Below are 20,207 nucleotides of genomic sequence, written 5' to 3'. Positions count from 1 at the left end.
CGCCCCCTACCTTTGGTCATCCACTCCTCCCCGGGCAGGGGAGTCCCGGTAGGAGAGTGGGCGGGCCAGTGACGCACATCTGGGGCGGCAGGCAGGGCGAGGGGTATTTAACTTCCCCTCGCCACTTTGCAAGCCTCTTTGCCGCTCCGGACGTCGCGCGTCGGGCTTCAGGGACACTCTTTTCCCTCCCTACCTCTTACCCAGAGTGTAAGCTGGGGGCGCCCTGTGGGAACTATTAATGTGTTGTTTTCTTTGCAGGCGGAGTTACAGGGCGATCCGGAAGCAGAGAGGTGCAGCACTGTACTTCAGCGGGCACATAGGGGTGCCAGAGCCTAAACCTGGAACCTCATGGGAGGTCCGGGAACCCGTGTCGGCGCCCCAGTAGGCCTTCGGGCGGTTGTGTGCCTGTGCAACCGGGGGTTTGCCTAGATACGCCCCGCAAGGGGCGTGAGTAGAGTTATTACCATAATGGCGCAGCAGATGGGTGGTTCGCCACGGTGCTGCTTGGCTCATCAGGCGGGCAGGTGGCAAGAATGCGGCCTGCCCTTGGATCGCCCGTAAGATAACCCACCGTGTTTACATAACGTTGTATGTAATAAACCTGCAGCAATTTTTCCCAATCTAACACTGGTGTCTTGTGTGTTATTTGCGGGATGTTTGGGTATGTTGCAGGGCGGGCGGTTCTGTTGACCTGACGTGACTATGTACCCGCCTCTTCCCGGGCAGCGTGGAATGAAACGTTACATCTCCAGCCACGCACTAACGTCAAGGGGATGCATGATAGGCGAAGAGCATGTGCAGCACTGCAGAGCTGAACAGCACCAGCAGCCTACTGGTAGGTACACTAAAAAACATTGATTTTGTGCCATGATATGCTGTTAATTTTCTCCTCTCCACATTAAGTTGTAGATTGCTGTTGTGGTCGGTTTCCAGCACGAGCACCGCTTGCACTGGCTGTGTTTGGAGCGGACATTGCATGTATGCATTTTTAGATCAGCTGATGCATGCTTGGAACTTTTTTGAGGGCACACATAATTTCTACAAGGTGAGCGCAGTGAAACGGAACTCTGTGGAATTTCATAAATTCTTTTGATACTACATGGAATTCCGAAGAGTACAACCCCACCCACCCCTAATCAGAATATGTTGACCTAGTCCCTAACTAGTTCACAGTGCGACATCTGGACCCCTGAACCTTACAGGGTATATCTGGTGGTATTTTCAACCTCAGAACATGACAACCCTAATATCCCAACGAAATGTTGTTAACTCAAGCATGTCCAAAGGGAGACAAAAGAAGTACACTAATTGACATTTGAAATATTGGACTCTGGTGTAAAATAGGTCTGCTGCAATGATTAATAAAAGAAAATGTATTGTAACCAGCATTACAAGAATTTTGAGAAAGATGTATAATTCAACCATTCTATCTATGCATTAATTATATGAAATTATATAATTGTACTCCTACCTAGCGCTGCCTATCCTAGAAGGCATGAAGTGTGTGTTTCTGCAAAAATACCTTTGATTGGTCTACCTCCCCATTTACCTTCATGCCAGTTTCATATGGTAGCCAGTCTTGTGTATAACAGGCCGCTGTCCCTCACAGGATAGTGATGTGATCCGCTGGGCTTGAATTCAGTCACGGGGGGATCGCGACAATGTATCTGTTGAACAAAGTCTTAGTGCAGTTTAAATAACAAAACTGGACCCATTCATACTGTGCCTGAGTTCTGGGCCGTCTGTCATTGTTGATTCTACCCATACAGAGCTGTCACTGAACAGACAAGAACAAATAATTACAGTTTGCGCATTATACCAAGGCTTTTCTGAGTACACTTTTCCATACAGGAGCACAAGCAAATGTGTGTTAAAAGTCATTGTCTAAAAAGATGTCAATTTTAAATGTGAGCATGTAAAAAATTGAAGCATTGTGCATAGGACCTATTAATCTCCCGACAGAATGAAAAAAATGTGTTCCCCTAAGAACTAGATTAGCTTATGGATGGGTGTTTTGGTATGAGGCGAAGATCATACCCAGGTGGGAAGAGATCTCAGATCCCAGGTTATATGGCCCAAAGAAGGGCAGTGAGTCTGAATTGGCCAATCTTATGTTTATTACTTTGGGCTTTTTTTTTTTTTTTTACTTTTTATTCTTGACTGTACCAATTAACTCATGTTACAGGTATACATGTTATCATCGAACAGTCTTTTCTATTTTCCTTCATATAACTTTTGCAATTTAACAAGTGGTTCGTCTCGGGTACATTAACTGCAATAAGCACTTATCTTTCAGTGTCTCACCGTTCACGTTACATTATCATTACAGTGTCACCGTAAAACTGGATCCCGTCCCACCCAACTCCCACCCCCCCTTACGTCTTCTGGCTCCTCCAGTGGTTAGGCACTGTGTTCATCGACATATGAACTCCATCTTATCCAGAAAGTTCGCATGGTGCTGGCTAACCTGCGCGCTTGGTATACCCAGTCTTGCTCTGTATTCCGCTGTTCACCACCTTATAGGCCCAACTATGGGATATTCACCTGTGGGGGCATCAGGTCTACTTCCTCTATCTCCAGCAGCATCCGCTCCCAATCCTGCGCAACTGGATGTTTCCGGAGCCCCCGCTCTTCCTCTCTACGCAGGATTACACCCTCTGCCTTGCCCCACTTTAGCAAATCAGACCGCCACCCCTCCACACTTGGGGGCCTGGCTGATTTCCAACGCATTGTTATGACCCTAATTGCCAACACTAACGCTAGGTCTATGAGTTTCAGCGAGGCTTTTTGGGTCTTGGGTCTCTGTCTGTGTCCTATCAGACAAGGCAATGCCCCCTCCGGGATCTGCAGAGTTGTAACAGTGTTTAATATATGGCAGACTGTCCCCCAGTAGCTGCGCAGTCGTGGGCATGACCACAGCATATGGAGGAATCCGGCCTCATCCATCTGACACCGGGGGCAATTATGGGAAGAAGCAGGGAACATCCTATGGAGCCTCTGTGGGGTGAGATATGCTCTATGCAATACCATAGCCTGTATACATTTAAACCTGACATTTCTAGACACCCTTCTATGGTGTTCTAGAACCATCTTCCAAGCCCCCTCCGTCATAGCCTCTCCTGTGTCTAGGGTCCAGGTGTCTCTGAGTGTAGTAATAGACAGAGCGGCGTGTTCCCTAATGCCCGTGTATAGCCATCGTACTAAGTGGCCCCCGGTCCCCATATAGTGAAGGAGATGCACTAGTTCATGTTGTTCAGGTTTGCTGCGCTGTGTGGCCCATGTGCGTCTCACATAGTGTGTCACTGTAGCATGTAGGAAGTACAATCGCGGTGGGGCCCCCGTTGACTGCGCGAAGGAGGCGTGATCTAGTAGTGTATTGTCCCCAAACATGTTGCCCACACTGTCAACTCCTGCCTCCGTCCAAGGTTGTAATCTGCGTTATGTCAGACGTCCTTGCGGTGTAGGGAGACCTAGCAGGAGGATGTTATCTGCGTAAGGTACAGTCCCTGCCGTGTACGTCAGTACCTTACGCCAACACAGCAGTGCCGTTTGTAGGAGAGGGTGGCAGTCGCGTGGGACCTTGGCTCCAGTCAACACCAGGGAGTGTAGCTCTCCCCGTGCTAATTGTTCTCGTGTGATGTCGATTTCATATAAATTCCTGCCCTCCACCCATCGTGACAGCCATGGCAACTGGCTTGCGTAGTAGTAGCTTTGGAGGTCCGGTACTCCAAGTCCCCCCTGTCTGGTGCCTAGCTGTAACTTCCTAAGGCTTATTCACCGTCTCCCAGGGCCCCATATGAGACTAATCAGTATCGTGTTTAGTGCAGTAAATATTTGTTGTGGGAGGGGAACCGGTAGGTTTACAAAATAGTACAGTATACGTGGGAGCATGACCATCTTAGAAATTGCTATCCTACCCATGACGGATAATGGCAAGGACGTCCAAACGTTTACACTACTACGGAGGCTAGTGATGGCCTTCCGAATATTGCTGTCAATCTGGTCCTCTGGTCGTCTATAAATGTTAATGCCCAGGTATTTGAATGTGGTCGGCGCTATCTGGATCTGGTAATCACCAAATTGTACGTGGGAGTGGTGTTACCCGTCTCGGAAATAGAAGCCAAGTGATTTTTTCGGGTTAATGGCCAGGCCGGACACGGCCTTAAACCGGTCAAAGATGGTTGCTAGAGTCGAGTGGTTCGCATCCATATCCCGAAAATACAACAGTATATCGTCGGCGTAGATTGAGAGGAGATTATGCGTTCCTCCAATCGAGATGCCCACTGCGCCTGCACGTGTTCGAAGTGCTATCGCCAAAGGCTCAAGTGTCAGTACAAACAGCAGAGGCGACAACGGGTAACCCTGCCGGATGCCCCTATAGATATCATAACTGTCCGATATATACCTGCCAGTTCGTGCTCTGGCTGTCGGGTTCGTATATAATAGTCGAATCCACTTGATCAGGGAGTCGGGGAACCCGAAACGCCGGATGACCTCTAACATAATCTCCCATGTCAGGGAGTCGAAGGCCTGTCGGAGGTCTAAGGCGATACAACCGGCCTGAGGAAAGTCCATCGGTGTGGCAGCCATGAGGGCATGGAGTCTCCTCGTGTTCTGGGAAGTGCTCCTCCCTGGGAGGAAGCCGCATTGGTCCGGATGTATCAGGGAAGGGAGATGGGCCTGTATTCGCATGGCGATAGCTTTGCTAAGTATTTTATACTCTGTGGAGAGCATTGAGAGGGGTCTGTAATTGGTCAAGTCAAGGGTATCCCTGCCAAGTTTTGGTATGGATATAACTGATGCTTGCATGGTCGAGACGGGCAGGTGACCGACCTCGTAAGCTGTCTCATAAACTTTCTCTAAGATGGGTACTAGCGTTGTGGAATAAGTCTGGTAAAATTCTACAGGTAATCCGTCCATGCCAGGAGTCTTACCTTGGTTTAGGGAGCGAATGGCTAGTCTGATTTCCTGCTGCGTAATCGGACCGTCCATCTCGGTCTGTTCGTCCCGGGTCAAGGTCGGGAACGGTAGTTCCCTCAGAAATTCTAACATTTCGTCTCCACCGCTCACTGGAGGAGGGGCATACAACATCTCCAGATGGGCCCTAAATGCAGCATTAATATCCGACTGTGTGTACAGCTCTCTGCCCGCTCCATCCCTAATTTTCGTGATCACTGGGACTTCAGGGCTGTCACGTACCAGGCAAGCCAACAGGGCCCCAGATCTATCCGATTCTGCCTATTGGCGTCTCAAGTAATCTCTGTGGTCAATAACCCGTAGTGTTTCCAGAAGTTTTGCATGTTCTATGTTACAGGACAGTAAGTCCCTTTTACGTCCAGGGTCTACTCCCGCCGCCGTCTCGAGATCTTTCCGTCGGTCTTCTACCTCACAGAGTTTTCTGTGAATTTCTTGTCTGGCCCCCACTAACTGGCCAATGGCCGCCCCCCTTATCACTGCCTTCATGGCGTCCCACACCAGTAGGTTCGAGGACGCAGAGTCCCAGTTTTCCCGAAAGTAATTATCTAGTGTATCCGATATGTATGTGCGGAATGGGTTATCTTCTAATAACATTGGGTTAAGTCTCCAGGTGGGTACCGGCGACGGCACCCTTCCCCAGTGTAGGTCCAATGTCAGAGGTCTGTGATCAGAAAAGGTTTTAGCAAGGTATTCCGAGGACACGCATTTGGACAGCAGAGAGCTGGTACACACGAATCTGTCCAGGCGAGTGTGGAGGTCGTGTACCGGGGAATAGTATGAGTATTCCTTATGTGTCGGATGCAGGGTGCCCCATACGTCCGTCAGTCCCCATCCCTGGATCCAGGTTCTAAAAGAATCTGACATCCTGTGTACCCCTGGCGTCTGGAGGGGGGATGTGATCTATCCAGACCAATATCTAGGACTAAGTTCCAATCTCCCCCAGAATCCAGGGGATATCCGTCCAGTCAGCTAAGGCCCGGCCCACAGTTGCAAGGAATCTGTCTTGATCGAAGTTCGGGGCATAAACGCTGCCCAGAACCAGCAGTGTACCATCCAGAGTGCCTTTCACGAATATATATCGTCCTTGGTCGTCTACTTTCCTCTCAAGTTCCACAAATGGTGTACCGTGTCGCACCCATATGGTAGCCCCCCTGGAAAAGGCCGAAAAGGATGTAGAAAATATAGTGCCCCTCCATTTCTTACGTACTGTGTGTGCCTCGGACAATGTTAGGTGGGATTCCTGTAGGAACACTATGTGAGCCTGCTGACGCATCGCACCGAGTCCCCGTACATTCTAGGTAGCCAGCCTATATTGCCCTTTCGTGTCAGTTTATTACTTTGGCCTTTGACCCGTTAAAGCAAAGATAACTTCTCTTCATTCAGTAGTGGATATGCTCTAGAGTCTAGGCATTCTGCAATGCTGGTATACCTCTCTACTATTTGTTTTGGTGGACGTATATCTGCATGTCATCTGCGTTTTTTACTTTATAATTTTATAATTAAGCCAAGGAAAGCATATATATATTAAGTAGTAGCAGGGAGAGGAATTGTCCGAAGTAGAGTCCATATTGCAATTTTTCACAGGATGACCGCACGGATACAAAAGAAATGTATTGGCTCCAGTTGAGAAGAAGTTAACAAATCTATTCAAGAATGACCATGAGATCAACCCATAATGGTAAGGCTACATTCTTCAATCAAAGATACTTCATGTCTCTGGCCTATATACTGTCTTTGTTAAATACCTGCAGATAGGTAGGCCATTTGCACCTGTTAGCACTCAAATGTTCTTAGAAAGCATGTCACGATTCCCCCGACTGCTGGTAAATCACTGCCTGCTCCTTGGAACTGAACAGGTTTGGGAACTACATATCCCATGATCCTTTGCGGCTGCGCGTTCCTATGACGCTGTGCGACTGGAGTGGTTAATACTGCGTCTCATTGGAGGCGCGCTGCCGATTATTCCTGTTTGGCGAGGAGAGTCTCTGGTTGTTGTTTCCTGTCTCTTTTGGAAGGTTCTTTGGTTGCAGCGGCGGAAAGCGTTTGTTCGCGCTATCCGGTATTCGAAATCCCGAGGTGAAGGCTGGTAGCGCTCACTACTAGCGCTGTGTATCACCTTGCTTTACTTGTGTGCTTGGAATACCCTGGTGGGGCTTAGGAAGCGCCTACTACGGAGAAGTCCTCTGACGTCTGTACATTCGATTCCTGGGATTACTCTGGTGGGGCTTAGGAAGCGCCCGTTTGGACACTGGACTACAGAGAATCAGGTTTTTCTAACAAACAAGTGTGGGGCTAATTTCTCGCTGGTGAAGCCAAGGTTTGGTGTACTTCTCCTATCTATATTCACCAGTTAGCTTTTGCTCTGGGTTTTGCAGGACACCTGGGCTTGGGTGCCGCGATACCAGTCATCGCCCTATATCATTCCTCAGCGCTTACAGAGAAGGATCTGTAGAGACGCTTTGTTTATACTTTATGTTGGGCATATTTGTGTTCCTTTCATTTCTATCAACACCTAACAAAAAAGGGATTGTATGCATCATAACTTGGGTTGACTTGTCCTGAACTGCCCTGTGAACAATAGTATCATACAATTCCTAGGAGGAGGAGCCTTTTGTTTTGTACGGACCGCGAATGGATGTGATCGCATTTCGTGTATAGTTTGGGCATTTGTGTTTGGGTATTCTTTATCCCAAAACTGGGTAGGTATCCTAATATCATAGTTGCTTTTTCAAGATTCCGGTCACCTGATGGGAGGGAACATGGGGGTTGTTTAATGTTCTCTGTCTTATGTCTTCTAGTAGCGCATGCCAGGGGATTTAGAAGCAGCCCTGTAGATTCTCCATTCGTTCACGCATGCCTGTAGGGTATACAGGTGAGGCACCAAGTGTTAGATACCTTAACATTTATTCACTGGTAGGGTTGTCATTATACTTACCCCTTGCTTCTGTACTTACAGGTCGAGGTCCAGTTGCCCAGCTGTTCCCCTCCGGACATTTCTATTTTCCCCCGCTTGATCTCCTTAACAGTCTGTGACAATTGTCAGGCGGACTTGGGACGATCGAGAGGTGGGCCCCTTTATAGCATCGACCCGATTCTGAGGAGCAACCACGGCAGACCTGACAGAATAATCGGCCCAAGAGTATTTGCTCCTCCCGGTTGGGTTGACATAAAGGATGGCCTCCTTAGATGAGGTACTAACCGCATTAGGCTTAGTACAGGCGGAACTAGCCGCCTCCCGCCAGGATACTGCAGCATTACAGGCACGAATGGATGCCATGCAGCGGAATCCGTTTGATGCAGGAAACCCTGTCCCTCAGCCTGCATCAGTGGTGGTGGAAATGCCCTCCCCTGTACCCTTAGCCCCACCGGAAAGGTTTCTGGGAGATAGAAAGAAGGTGCAGGTGTTCATGACACAGGTGATGTTGCATTTCACCTGTAAGCCCAAATGTTTTCTTACTAACCAATCACGGGTTTCCTTTTTGATTTCCTATTTGGGTGGCGAGGCAGCTCAGTGGGCGGTCCCTATCGTTCGGAATAACGATGGGATCCTGTACGATTGGGACTTGTTTCGGGCGGAATTTGAAAAAACCTTCGACAGGAGAGCAGAAACCTTTTCCGCAGATAAGGAGTTGCTTGTCCTTAAGCAAGGTAATTCCGATATAGTGACATATCTAAACCATTTCAGGAGGTTAATTGCTGAAACCGATTGGCCTGAATCCAAACAGTTGGTTCTATTCTACCAAGGGCTCACAGAAAACCTAAAAGACGTAATAGCACAAGTTGAGCCCCAGCCTACCACATGTGCGGCCCTAATAGATTTGGCCTTACGTCTGGACCATCGGCTGAGAGAGAGAAAAGGAGAGACGGGAAGAAAGGACAGGCCTTTGTTGTTCGGGGAGAAACCAAACGGTGGGGAGAAAGCCGAGGCGAAACCTGAACCCATGGATATAGGAGTGGTGAGAGCATCCCTCACCGCAAGTGAAAGAGAACATCGTCGCAAGTTCGGGCTGTGTCTGTACTGCGGTAAAAAAGGACACTTCCTGCGCGAATGTCCTGTGAAACCAAAGGGAGGACGCTATCGTGCAGGACAAGGAGTAGTATCCACAGTGGACAAAGGGTCGGAAAACTCAAACGCTTGAGTCCAAAGGAAGGGAGGGACTCGAGTGTACATTTCATCCCTTCAATAACAGAGGAGGATTTCGAGGGAAAACATCTGTTCTTCGTGGATATAGAATTATGGATCGATCAACACCCTAAGCAGGTCCGGGCCATGGTAGATTCGGGAGCCACAGGTTGCTTTATGGACTTGACTGAAGCAAGGAAGTTGGGAGTAACTCCGGTGAATAAATCTGTCTCCGAAGACGTATTTGCAGTAGACGGTCATGTGTTGGAATCCGGTCCTATTACCCAACACACCCCGGAGTACGAAATGTGGTATGGGGGTTATCATGTGGAGCGACTTTCGTTCAACCTCATCCAGGCCCCTGCCTATGGAATAATATTGGGACTCCCTTGGCTGAAGAAGCATGAACCCACCATACAATGGAATGAACAAACAATGGTGTTCTCCTCCTCTTATTGCCTTGACCACTGCCTCCAGGAGTCTCATCGACCTTCCAGGATACTTGCAGTCACTCATATGATCTCTACAGCCGCTGAAAAAGAGGTAGAACTTCCTCGATGTTACCAGGAGTATGAGGAGGTATTCAGTAAGGTGAAAGCGGAAATCCTTCGTCCGCATAGAGAATATGACTGCCGCATTGACCTAACACCAGGGTCAGTGGTTCCTTGTGGTCGAATCTATGCGTTGTCACAACCTGAAACCAAACATCTTCGGGAATATCTGGATAACCTCCTTGCCTTGGGATTCATCCGACCATCAAGATCTCCAGCAGCTTCCCCGCTTTTTTTTATACCAAAGGCCAACGGGGAATTACGCTGTTGTATAGACTACAGGGCGTTAAACGCCATAACAACAAAGAATCAATATCCTCTCCCATTAATACCGGTATTGTTAGAGCAAGTACGATCTGCCAGGATCTATACGAAATTGGACCTGAGGGGAGCCTATCATTTGGTACGCATACGTGCAGGAGATGAATGGAAAACCGCGTTTAAAACCAGGTACGGGCTATTTGAGTACCTGGTTATGCCCTTTGGGTTATGCAACGCCCCTGCCTCCTTCCAGTTTTTCCTTAACGAGGTACTGAGAGACTATTTGGATATCTTTGTAGTAGTCTATATAGACGACATTTTAATATATTCGAATGATGAACCTGAACATATCAAACATGTGAGTCAGGTGCTGGAGGCCTTACGACGAAACCAACTGTACTGTAAACTAACAAAATGTGAGTTTCACGTCACCACGGTGGAATTTCTGGGAGTCATGCTCACTCCATCGGGGCAGATAATGGCCGAAAGAAAAGTACGGGCCATTGTGGAGTGGCCAAGACCTACCTCTGTGAAAGACATCCAAAAACTCCTTGGATTCGCGAACTTCTATCGGAGGTTTATCTCGCACTTTTCCGATATGGTAACGCCGCTCACAAAACTGACTCGGAAGAACATCCCCTTTGTATGGGGGAAGGAAGAACAGAACGCCTTTGATCGGTTGAAAACCGCGTTCACGTCAGCACCGATACTGGTCCATGCCGAACCGGACCTCCCCTTCGTGGTTGAGGCTGACGCGTCAGAACTAGCGGTGGGAGCAGTCCTCTCACAAAGGAATGAGAGTACCGGCCATCTCCACCCCATCGCCTTCATGTCGCGTAAGTTAAATCCAGCAGAACGCAATTATACCATCGCGGAGAAGGAACTGCTCGCGATTAAAGACGCCTTCATGGAATGGAGGCATTGGCTAATGGGCGCTGCACATCATATCACTGTATACACCGACCACCGTAATTTACAGTTTATGCGAGCAGCCAGACACCTTACCCCCAGACAACTAAGATGGATGCTTTTCTTTTCAGAGTTTCGTTTCGTGGTAACCTTCCGTCCGGGTTGTGACAATCGGAAAGCCGATGCTCTTACGCGGCAAGAAAGTCATCCAGAACTGACGGCGTCCCCAGAGACCAGCATCATAGAACCACAACAAGTGGTAGGGGTGATCCACACGGCTGAGTTTCTCCACAAGGTCAAGAAAGGTATCCAGACCTTTGCTTGGAAAACATGGCTCCGTCTACACCCGGAATGGAGAATACGGCAAGGATTGCCGAGAAAGGGGTCCCAGCTCCTTCTCCCCACGCTCGCCTTAAGACAACAAGTGTTTCGATGGTGCCACACTCTGCCATGCGCCGGACACACTGGAGGGATGAAAACCTTGGAAAAACTGCTACGATCCTATTGGTGGCCAACAATCAGACCGGATGTGTATGCTTGGGTTCAACGATGTGACGTCTGTTCGCAATCTAAGAGCGATCATCGACCAACACAAGGGCTGTTACAAACCATGCCCACTCCTGTGAGCCCTTGGGAGAGCTTCTCTGTGGATTTCGTGGTGGGTCTCCCTAAAGACCAAGGGATGACGGCTATCATAGTCGTGGTGGACTACTTGACGAAAATGGGCCACTTCATCGCCTATAAAGGGGTTCCCTCAGCTAGTCAATTAGCCCATATCCTGCTAATACATGTGATTCGGTTGCATGGCCTTCCCAAGGTTATCGTTTCCGATAGGGGGGCACAATTCACCGCAAAGTTCTGGAGGGTCTGGTGCGACCGATTAGGTATTGCCTCTTCTTTGTCTACCAGCTTCCATCCACAAACGGACGGGCAGACCGAAAGGTTGAATCAGACCCTCAAGCAATACCTGCGGTGTTTTGTTGACACCACTACTGAGGCATGGGTGGAATGGTTGTGGTCTGCTGAGGTAGCCTATAATGACGCAGTTCATTCCTCTACTAGGCATACCCCGTTTTTCTGTACATATGGGTTCCACCCCAGGTTCGCACCCTTGAGTGTACCAGTCACTGAAGCTCCTATTCCACAGTTGCAGTCCAGATTAGTGCGGTTGAGGAAGACGGTGTTGCATGCTAGGCGGAATCTTGAAAAAGCAAAACTGAGATACAAATCCCAGGCTGATAAACACCGAAGGCATTGTCCTGAGTACAAACAGGGGGATTGGGTGTGGCTGTCCACTCGGAACATTCGTTTCAAGAAGTACAGCGTGTTCAACCCAAGGTTCATCGGTCCGTACCAGGTGATGCGCCATGTTAACCCGGTGGCGGTGAAATTGAAACTCCCCTCACACTTCCGAATACACCCGGTATTCCATGTCTCGCTGCTCAAACCTGCTCGAGGTCCAGGCCCTGTGGCACCTGCGCCTGTGAGGGTTGAGCGGGAGGTGGAGTACGAGGTGCGGCGTATTCTGGACGCTCGTAGGGTGAGGGGGAAACTCCAGTACCTGGTGTCTTGGAAGGGTTACGGGCCGGAGGAGGACTCTTGGGAGCCGGTTGGTGCTGTTCATGCTCCTCGGCTGGTTCAGAGGTTCCACTTGTCTCATCCTGGGAAGCCTGGTGGCAGTCAGTGAATGTCGGAGGGGGGGGTGTACTGTCACGATTCCCCCGACCGCTGGTAAATCACTGCCTGCTCCTTGGAACTGAACAGGTTTGGGAACTACATATCCCATGATCCTTTGCGGCTGCGCGTTCCTATGACGCTGTGCGACTGGAGTGGTTAATACTGCGTCTCATTGGAGGCGCGCTGCCGATTATTCCTGTTTGGCGAGGAGAGTCTCTGGTTGTTGTTTCCTGTCTCTTTTGGAAGGTTCTTTGGTTGCAGCGGCGGAAAGCGTTTGTTCGCGCTATCCGGTATTCGAAATCCCGAGGTGAAGGCTGGTAGCGCTCACTACTAGCGCTGTGTATCACCTTGCTTTACTTGTGTGCTTGGAATACCCTGGTGGGGCTTAGGAAGCGCCTACTACGGAGAAGTCCTCTGACGTCTGTACATTCGATTCCTGGGATTACTCTGGTGGGGCTTAGGAAGCGCCCGTTTGGACACTGGACTACAGAGAATCAGGTTTTTCTAACAAACAAGTGTGGGGCTAATTTCTCGCTGGTGGAGCCAAGGTTTGGTGTACTTCTCCTATCTATATTCACCAGTTAGCTTTTGCTCTGGGTTTTGCAGGACACCTGGGCTTGGGTGCCGCGATACCAGTCATCGCCCTATATCATTCCTCAGCGCTTACAGAGAAGGATCTGTAGAGACGCTTTGTTTATACTTTATGTTGGGCATATTTGTGTTCCTTTCATTTCTATCAACACCTAACAAAAAAGGGATTGTATGCATCATAACTTGGGTTGACTTGTCCTGAACTGCCCTGTGAACAATAGTATCATACAATTCCTAGGAGGAGGAGCCTTTTGTTTTGTACGGACCGCGAATGGATGTGATCGCATTTCGTGTATAGTTTGGGCATTTGTGTTTGGGTATTCTTTATCCCAAAACTGGGTAGGTATCCTAATATCATAGTTGCTTTTTCAAGATTCCGGTCACCTGATGGGAGGGAACATGGGGGTTGTTTAATGTTCTCTGTCTTATGTCTTCTAGTAGCGCATGCCAGGGGATTTAGAAGCAGCCCTGTAGATTCTCCATTCGTTCACGCATGCCTGTAGGGTATACAGGTGAGGCACCAAGTGTTAGATACCTTAACATTTATTCACTGGTAGGGTTGTCATTATACTTACCCCTTGCTTCTGTACTTACAGGTCGAGGTCCAGTTGCCCAGCTGTTCCCCTCCGGACATTTCTATTTTCCCCCGCTTGATCTCCTTAACAGTCTGTGACAATTGTCAGGCGGACTTGGGACGATCGAGAGGTGGGCCCCTTTATAGCATCGACCCGATTCTGAGGAGCAACCACGGCAGACCTGACAAAGCAATACACTATGGTAATTTAGCACTATGCATTTCAAATTTCCACTGTAATATCGCTGTGTTGTAGAGAATTATGCATGGAGACTATTCTTTCGATTTAGATCTTTCTCCAAATATATGGCGAATTTTCCATTTCCACCCATCTCTAAATCAGGCCCAACATGTAGGCATTGGCGGCCGGCACAGGTAACTGTGGTGAGGTGGTGGAGGCGGGGGAGGCGGGGCAGGTGATGGAGGCGGGGCAGGTTGGGAGGGTGGGAAGTCAACATACGCTGGAATAGGTAACAATAAATAAATAAAAGATATTGTGTCGTCTGTTGACTCCCCCCTGCACCTGCCTTGCCCTACCGCGCTTCCCTGTGCCAGCCGCCGCTGCCTGTAAGTGAGGAATTAAATTGTGAGATACTATTATGATGGCTCATGAACCTCCCTAATATTACCAAGGACCGCGCCCTTATTACTTCACAGTTCTAAATTTCATATGTAAGTTTTCATGTTAACAGTCACAGAAGGCCCTACTGACTAATGCATACTGGAGTACATACAGTAGTACTCCGGTAGTACTCTGTTATGTACTCTTACATACCTTCATGAACTGCATCAAAACAGTTAAACAGGGAATAAAATGGTACCATCCAGAGCACTTACTTATACAATTAGTATACACACAAATAAATGGTCCATGTCCTATTCGTACTTTTGTTATTAGAAATTTGGAAAGTTTCCGGGAGATTCACAAATGCATGTAAGAGTATGTAAAAGAGTACTCTGTAGTAGCACTAATTCCCTTACTCATAAATGCTTTTTTGAATCCCTCTCTTTGTCTGTGAATTGACATCTGCTATTTCTACCCGCAGATGTAGTTTGTGAGCAATAGGGTGTAGGTGGCCCAAAAATATAGTCGTGCCCTATGTTCTTTAAATGCAATTGAAGTACGTATGTGCCAGGTGTAACACATAATGACATGATTTATTTACTCTTGTTTTAAAATCTTCATTACCACTCAAAGTGATCAGATACATCTGTCGATTTTACTAAGCACCTGCAGGTAAGTGTGAGAATATTTGAAAACTGGCTCCTTGAGCATTTAACAAACCGAGATTATTGCCTATGGAACCGTAAAAGTTACAGAAAGCAATACAAAGAAATGCCTCACCCCTCCCTTTTCTTACCACGCATCTCACAAATTCACTTTCTCTTTCATGAAACACCTTGCAAATCGTTAAGGATGTATCTCAGTCACAATGAAATTGGAAGGTGCGCCATTTTACATTTCATTATGTGTACCCTGCAATTTCACCGACAAATTCCCTGTCATCCTGGTTTTTGCTGGCTGGCTTATTATGATTTGCTAGAAGACAGCTGTGGAAAATAGTTTGCCATGTTCGGAAGCGGATGGCGTACAGCATGTACTTTACAAAATACAGAAGGAAGCGCTCCTTTATTTTCGTCCTTCACAGCAACACAGTAATGGCTGAGAAAACACTGGTTTATATTTTTTCCTTTGAATGCAGCAGCTCTGCCTCGTCCATGGAGCAGGAAGATGAGTCGTCTAGTCACGTGATATAATGGTCACAATTATTTCGTAGAAAAGAATTAGGTACCTCTCAAGAACCTAAGGTGTAGCAAACGCATGAAAAGGAGTAAGGTGGACATGGTGATATGTTAATAAAGTGTGAAATGAAAATGAAGAATATAATGATGGAATCTGATAGGTGCATGTGAACTTTAGCACCAGTTATTTCTAAAAAAAATATATTTCTTGAAGGATTCAATTTATAGGGCACGGAAGATAACGTAAGCAGCATAACCGTGAATTGCCACTGAACGTATTTATGGATCAGAGCTGTTTCCCGCCACAGAAAAAGTGCTCTGGAGACTAAACAGTAACGCAAAAGTGGGATGAGGTAATGAGTGGTGGGCCACAGAAAAATGTCCCACTCACAAAATATAACAAGTAGGAGTCAACCAAGGTCATTCAACCAGAAAGTTGCCACCTTGCGTTTTTGACAACAGAACAGGCATAAGACTGGCGGCCTGGAGCCTAAAAACGCCAGGAACACTGGAGACCACCGAAAGTGGAAACAAGGTCCTGTCTTAAAATGGCGCCAGTCCAAGAGACTTCTTTCCATAACATATCCTTCTTTCCAGGTGGAAGCAACAGTTATGTCTTCATTCTGCACGTTTTCAATGGAGATCCTTATTCTGCCGCGCCACTGTTTAGGTTTCGCCTGCACAGCGCTTGCGCTGTGCTTGTAAAATCTATTGATTTTGATATATCTTAAAAGGGCCTTCACTTGTTATTGGTCTGTATGCTTTTCAGTTTACTTTCCTCATTTTCTATTGGATGTAGCCTGTTCTCCTTTCTGTGTCTCTCTCATCAGTTTTCCTGGCCTAACCACTTATTCCAATCCACGTGGTGGTTCGAGCTTTTTTCTTTTGGTTAATACTGCATATGGTTTACTGTTTACATTTTGTTATCTTTCCCTCTAAACACCTAATAGTGTTATATGTATGAATAAACAGGCAGTCACAATTGCAGTTACCTTGCAATTAAAAAAGTCTTGGTTTAAATGGTGCAGCAGGTGCAGTGGTACTGGGGCCAAAAGCTTTAGGGACCCCACTAAACACAGATTAATGCAAAATGTTAATACTAACAGACAGTAACAAGTGCAGTTATCTAGCAGGCATTATGGTCCTTATTGCAATGGTGCAGCAGGTGCAGTGACACCAGGACCAAATGCTCTAGGCACACCACTAAACACCTACTATTGCTATATTTTACTACTAAACAGGCAGTTACAAGTGCAGGTACCTTGAAGTCAATAAGGTCATGATTTGAATGGTGCAGATAGTGCAGTGGCATCCGGGCCAAAAGTTGTCATAATTCGTCTAAACACCAAATATTTCTATTTTTTAATACTAAACTGGCAGTCATAAGTGCAGCTATCCAGCAGGCACTAGTGCCAGGAATTCAATAGTGCAGAACTTCTTTTCTTATAATAAGGCTGCACAGAGTTTACTGCTTATTGATACGTATCTTCACCTGGTTGCTCACATTTAAAACATGCTTGATTAACTCTGCTTTAGTGTGTGGAACATTTTACAAATGTTCACATTTTTTATGATATTGTACCGCTAATACAATTGCACTTTTGTTCTGTGCCATGTGTCTGTCACTAATAAAAAAAATATTTTCTGTGTCATGTGTTTGTTGTTGGTGCTTTATGTAGCGTAAACCCAAACAAAGTGAAGGCCGTGCTTTATATGAGCACTCTCCTTGGTGCTCAGAAGGGATGTTTTAACCTCCTGTATCCGTTGATACAGTATTTGTATAACAATACAGTGCCAGACAACTGCCGCAGAGTCTTGGATTGTAAACACAGTCATGTGAGTGTTCTAAAAGAAATCCTGGAGTTTTGTGACTGTAGCCTGTTCCTTCTACTGGCTGGTAACGTAGGCTGTATAGTTTCAAGAGCAGTGTATACAGAAGTTCCAGCTGCTGGGCATTTTTGTTACATTGCGTCAAAGCTTGTCTTTGTAAGCAAGCATGTTTTGTGAGTGCATGAGATTTGCGCTGCTGTTCTTCTTCAGAAGGTATCTATTATTTTGGAATACTTTTAAATTTAAATAAAATAGTTTTTTGATTCTTTGGTGTGAGATCTACACTTTTTTAGCACCAAGAATTTAGTTTAGTAAGCAGGTAGGAGGTAAGACTAGCTTTTTTCAGACTGGCCTTTAATGTGTAGATTGTATTGTTCTAGCACAAAAAACATGTTATACCGTTTGCTGTTTTTTTACATTGGTCATATGGATACGCAATGTGGCAGTTGAATGATACTCTGTAAACTGAAGCAGGAGTTTTTTCCTAACAGTGAGAATGTTGCTGCTCATCTTTCGATGGATGTAAAAGGCATTCATATTTATTTGAATACTAGTTTTAAGACGTGCTATTTTAGCTTAGTAATTGCTCAAATGGGTTTGAGTTCTTCAAAGTAATTTAAACAGCCTTTTGTATTTTCATTGTTATATAATATAAAGAACAACAACAGGACCAACTCCACATTCTAATAAACAGGCAAAGTGCAGTTATCTAGCAGGCACTCGGGTCATTAATTCAATGTTGCAACATGTGCACTGGCACCAGGACTTAATATAACAAATACCTTGAAAATAAATGCAGAATTTGTTACAACATCTACACTTCAATGTGTATAGCACAATAATTGAAAATGTCACAATGTACTGTTTAAATAAAGAAAAATTGTAAACCATAAGTAACACAATACCAATGACAATTCAAGTGCAAATATTTACTACATACTCATTATTGTTTATGTTCATGTTTACGTCTTCTTCAGTAAATACAAAATGTGTGCAGTGCAACACTGATTAAAAAACTTTGTAGTAGAAATCTATAATAACAAAGTTTCCATCTCAATAAAACAATAATCTTACTTTCAGTGTGTTTCTATTACTCATTGCACAACTGCTCAAATGCTCATTTGAAAAATGTAAAGTTCATTTTCATGTGTTTAATTTCACAATGGACAATAACCAAACAACACCTTTCCATCTAGTTTTCGTAATGTTGTTTTCTTGCAGCTCCTACACTGTATTTGTATGTTTTTTGATCCACCCTTTACATATTCTTCCTATAGCTGCACCACTTTCAAGCCTATAAGGTCCATGTTCTTTTACCTTTGTCCTCCACCATTTACCCAACTCCCCACTTTATAATACAACTAATAACAGCACAATATATTGCCTGTTTGTACATAAACAAGTCATAAAACTTTAAACAGGCTACCTGTAACTTATATTGTACAACTACACAACAAGCTACAACTTACAACAACAAAAGCTTATTATTAATTACATAGGTGAAAACGAACATATGTACTAATGCTTATTTTAATTGTGATCAAATAGATCACATCTCCATCTTTTATGACCCCTGATTCTGCTTCACCTGTGTCTTCTATCCTGCATGGTTCTCCTCCATATTGAGTGTAATGCATATCAGCCACCTTGGTTCCATCCTGTTTCTTAATCCCCTGAAATTGTTTTCTTTTTCACAGTTGCATGTGCCATCATTCCTGCATCTGTTATATTTCCTTCTTTTCTTTTCTTTTCTCTTCCTTTCTTTTCTTTCTGCTCTCCCTTTTCCCCACATTATCCTATTGAGTTATGATCACTGTTCTACATCCCCTAAACTTCTTTCATTTCTTGTTCAATTGAACTGCATCAAGAGCCAGAAGCCAAGGCATCCTCTAGAAGAATATAGCCAGTTTGGCTATACTTGCACAATATATCTGTCAAAAATGACTCCTGGGGGCGTGGCTTGGGTAGCCATCAAGGCGGACGCAGCCTGAGCGGGCTCCGTCCACCTACACCACAAATCCTTCTATATTCTGTATAAATCCTGCCCAGAGGAGATTAAAACTGCTGCGACCGATACCCTGATCATCCGGGGTCACTGGGCTGTGCTAGTACCTGCGATTGCAGTGCCAGAGTGGGGATTTTGGCCGAGGAAAGCCTGGAGTGACGTGGGGTGGGCCTTTTCCCCGGCGGCGGCGTGGAGATCTATGAGCCAGAGAGGCAATGGCAAGGCTCGGCGGCGGCATGCGGCACCCCGAGCGGGAGAACTGGTCCCGGATCGGAAGTGGGGGTGCCACTGCCCCTTCCCCTCCTTGGCTTGGGGCCTGCCGTCTAGTTGGCCACCTTAACGGAGGAGCCGCTGAGCAGGTCCACGGCGCTTGCCACGACCCTCATCTTTGTCTGCCAGTGTCGTAGGGATCCGGCCGGCGCCCTCGGCAGTTCCGGGCCCAGTCGGACCCGCTTTGGGAGTACGGCCTGCTCCCAGGTCGGTCCGGTCTGGCGTGGTGTGGCGCCGTTCCTGAGGGGAGATCAGAGATTGTGGAGCACGCCAGCGGACACATGAGGTAGGAGAGGCGTCACAACTGACCCCTGCACTGCTCTTTGCTGCTGATGCTGCCCTTCCCTTGCCTTTCTCTTGACCGGGAGCCGCACGGTGGTGGGGCGTGGCCATCTAGAGGTCATGATCTAGAGCACAGCTATTGCCCTAGCAGAGATCCGGATTGGGCAGAGGTAGTGTGGAGCTGTCACTCTGTCGAGACTCCATTCAAAGATCTTCAGCCTGGCCAGGACTTGGGTAGGCCCTGAGAAGATAGCTATTTCCCTTCCATAACCTGTGTATGCAGACCCACATTTGCTTAACTGAATGCCCTCCGTGCCTCTGTGTTGTTGTTGGATGGCCTAGGTAGGCACACCTGAGAGATTTATTGAGATTTTCTGACATCGACGCCACCCGACTAGGGACATCGGCCGAATC

This window comes from Lissotriton helveticus, chromosome 2_1 (genome assembly GCF_964261635.1).
Source record: "Lissotriton helveticus chromosome 2_1, aLisHel1.1, whole genome shotgun sequence".
NCBI classification, from domain to species: Eukaryota; Metazoa; Chordata; class Amphibia; order Caudata; family Salamandridae; genus Lissotriton; species Lissotriton helveticus.
Note: the sequence above shows the minus strand (reverse complement) of the source record.